We start from the raw sequence: 4,054 nt of genomic DNA on the forward strand, positions 1-4,054 counted from the left end.
ATTTCCTTTCTCAAAGCACTCTATCCTACCTACTCCAATTATCTTGAGTCTTTACAAGCAAATGGAAATATTAAAGACATAACCTTTGAGTCTCTTGTGAAAAAGTTTGTTGAAAGAGAGAAAGCCTTTGGAAAGAAGACAGTCCCTGAATCTTCTGAAGAGACTGTTTGCCTTGCTCATAAAGAAAAGCATCCTGCTCAAGATTCTACAAGAGGAAGAGGTGGACGAAGAGGAAGAGGAAGATACTTCAGAGGCAGGGGGCAGACATTCTCAAGTAGAAAAGGCAGATCTGCATTGCATTCGTTGCAAATGAAATGGATCACATGATGCTTCTACATGCAAGCTACCATGGGACAAAATTGAGCAGAGAAGAAATCAGCAAAAAGGTAAAACTGATGACACAGACAAAGGTAAAGCACCTGAATCCACTCACTATATTGAGGCACAATGTAACATTGGAGTAAATGAAGATTTGTTTAATGCTTCACTTGCTTCTTCGAAAAATGACTGGTTGCTTGATTCAAGAGCAACCTGTCATATGACTCATAGGAAAGATTTTTTTGAAGATTTCACTGATAATGTTGATGGAGCAGTATACTTTGCAGATCAGTCAAAAATCAAGCCATCAGGGCTTGGCACAATCAGGCTTAAACTGCCTGGTCTTCCAGACTTTCTTCTGGATCATGTTCTATATCTCCCACAGCTCAAGAGAAACTTGTTGTCCCTGGTCCACATCCGCCAGCAAGGTCACTCCATTCACATGTTTGATGGAAAGCTTGAGGTAAGAAAGGCATCTGACCACTCACTTGTCATGAGGGGTATAGAAGAAGAAAGACTTCTTAAACTGCAAGGAATCTCTGCTCATGCACAACATTTCTCATATATTTCTCATCATGAAGAAGGTACACTTCCGTCAAGTTTATTATGGCATGCTAGATTTGGACATTTAAACTATGATAGTCTCCGCTTGTTGAAGAAAAATGGTGTTGCTGGTTTGCCTACAATTCCTAGAAAACATAAGCAATGTGATGCTTGCATTCTAGGAAAGCATAGCAAACAGTCTTTTCATGATTCACATTCAAGAGCACATAGGAAGCTTGAACTCATTCATTCAGATTTATGTGGTCCAATGCCTGTTCCTTCTGAAATGGAAATAAATATATCATGACATTTATTGATGATTACACCAGAATGTGTTGGGTTTATTTATTGAAGAACAAATCTGATGCTTTTCAAACATTCAAGAATTTTCATAAGTGGATTGAAAATGATGCACAATCTCATATTGGGTCTATTCCCACTGATAATGGAAAAGAATATACATCAAATGAATTTGAACACCATCTTCGCCAACATGGGATTAAACATCAAACAACTGTGCCTTATAATCCTCAACATAATGGTGTAGCTGAAAGAATGAACAAAAAAATTTTGAATAAGGTACGATCCATGCTTTTCTTCAAAAATGTAAAGATAATGTTTTGGGCTGATGCTGTTCTATGTGCTGCATATATAAAGAATAGATGTCCATCTAGTGCTATAAGAAACAAGACTCCTTATGAATTGTGGTATGGACATGTTCCTTCAGTAAAACATCTCAGGATCTTTGGTTCCACCTGTTATGCTTTAATACCAAAGGTACATAGAAACAAACTTGGTGCTAGAAGTCGTAAGTGTATCTTCCTGGGGTATTCAAACACATCTAAAGCATACCGTCTCTATGATGAAGTAAATAAAAATTTTGTTGTATCTAGAGATGTCATTTTTCTTAAATCATCCAAATCTGATAGTGTTGTTGAGCGGCAACTTGATCGCTTGGATAGATTCGCAAAAACAAAATCATTTCAAGAATTTGATAATCAGATTCCACATCTTGAAGGGGGGATTCCTATACTAGAACAACATGTGGAATCTTCTTCTGAAGAACAATCTCCCCTGCATGAAACTCCAACAACGGATGATGCTTTAAGTGATGTAATTGATAGAATTGGGAGACTCAATCTTGATTCAGTCCCAACTCAATCAACAGAACAGCCTGGACCATCTCAGAAAGGTCCCCCAAAGTGGCTGACAAAGACACTTGAAAGTGTTCATCCTGATGAAATTGGAAAAACAGGAACCAGAAATACAAACCGACAAGATGGAGGTGATGTAGATAACTCTAATTCACCTGTTGATATGGATGTTACTTATGATTATGAATTGAACTTGTCTACAGATTTTGAACCAACTTCCTTCAAAGAAGATGCTTCCCATGATGAATGGAAAGAAGCGATGCAGAAGGAGTATGATGCCCTCATAAAGAATGGCACTTGGAAGCTGGTTGATCCTCCATTTGGAACCAAACCAATTGGCTGCAAGTGGGTCTACAAGAACAAGTACAAGGCTGATGGCTCACTTGACAAGCACAAAGCTAGGCTTGTGGCAAAAGGTTTTGCATAGAAAGAAGGGGTCGATTATGAGGAAACTTTTTCCCCCACAGCAAAATGGGCCACCATCCAGACACTCTTTGCACTAGCTGCTCAGAACGGTTGGAAAGTCCATCAAATGGATGTAAAAACTGCATTCTTGAATGGAGATCTAAAAGAGAATGTTTTTATGTCCCAGCCTGAAGGATTTGCTGTGAAAGGACATGAACACAAAGTATGCAAACTTGTGAAGTCCTTGTATGGCCTCAAACAAGCACCATGAGCCTGGTATGAAAAACTAACTGAGCATCTTCTGAAACTCAACTTCAAACATTTTGATCTTGATGATGCAACTTTATCTGTCAAGAAAGTTGGCAAAATAGTTGTATATCTTGTGGTATATGTAGATGATCTTTTAATGACAGGGAACAATGAAAGCTATATTGCATCCATAAAGAAAGAATTAGGAAAAAGTTTTGAAATGACTGATTTGGGCTATGTTCATTACTATCTTGGCATTGAAGTAACCCAACATCCAAAATCCATATTTCTTTCTCAAAAGAAATACATTGGAGATTTGTTAAACAGATTTGGCATGACAGAGTGCAATCCTCTTTCTACTCCAATGGAACAAAACTTGAAGCTCACATCTATTGAAGGAAAGGAATTTTAGGATGCAACAAAGTATAGACAGCTTGTAGGAAGTCTCATCTACCTCACTACTACCAGACCACACATTTCATTTGCTGTTGGAATCCTCTCCAGGTTTATGCAAAAACCTTGTGAGGGACATTGGTCTGCTCCAAAAAGAGTTCTAAGGTACTTGAAGGGAACTCAAGACCTTGGAATCAAGTATACACAGGTGGACGACTTCAACTTGATTGGATACTCTGATTCAGACTTCGATGGAGACAAAGAAACTGGGGTATCTACTTCAGGATATGCTATGAGTCTTGGATCAGGAGCTATCTCCTGGAGATCACGCAAACAATCAGTACCAGCAGATTCCACAACAGAAGCAGAATATGTGGCAGCAGCTGAAGTAACGAAAGAAATTGTGTGGCTCAGGAAAATTCTTGAAGATTTGCAGGTAAAACAAATACAATCAACTCCACTCATGATTGATAACACCTCTGCAATAAAGTTGGCCAAGAACCCAAAGTTCCATGATCACACTAAGCACATCAATACTAAATATCATCTGATCCAACATCATGGTTAGGCCAAAACAATCCATCTTCGTCATTGTTCCACAAACGAGCAAATTGCAGACATCTTCACCAAAGCGCTTGGAAGAGAAAAGCTTGAAAGATTCAGAACGATGCTTGGACTCACCAACATCCCTTCAGATTAAGGGGGGGAATGTTGACACCTAATCCTCAACGGATGGGTGAACTGGAACGCGAACAGTCATCAAGAAGATGAACTGATCCGTCCCATTTATGTATATAAATGATAGTTAGCTAATGAATTAGGCAATCAGTTTTTCTCTGCCCATTCTGGAGTTACCCTGGCCTGACATATATGTACAATAAAGAGGAGCTTTTGCTTCTCAGGTTGGGCCCTAACCCAAGAGCTTCAGCCCTCTAAGTTAACTTAGTGCTGGCTCAAAACAAAACTCATATTTATTATAAAAACCATGGATT

The sequence above is a fragment of the Pinus tabuliformis genome, chromosome 3_2 (assembly GCF_031772625.1).
Source record: "Pinus tabuliformis cultivar Carrire ecotype Pingquan chromosome 3_2, CPIR1, whole genome shotgun sequence".
In the NCBI taxonomy this organism is placed as follows: domain Eukaryota; kingdom Viridiplantae; phylum Streptophyta; class Pinopsida; order Pinales; family Pinaceae; genus Pinus; species Pinus tabuliformis.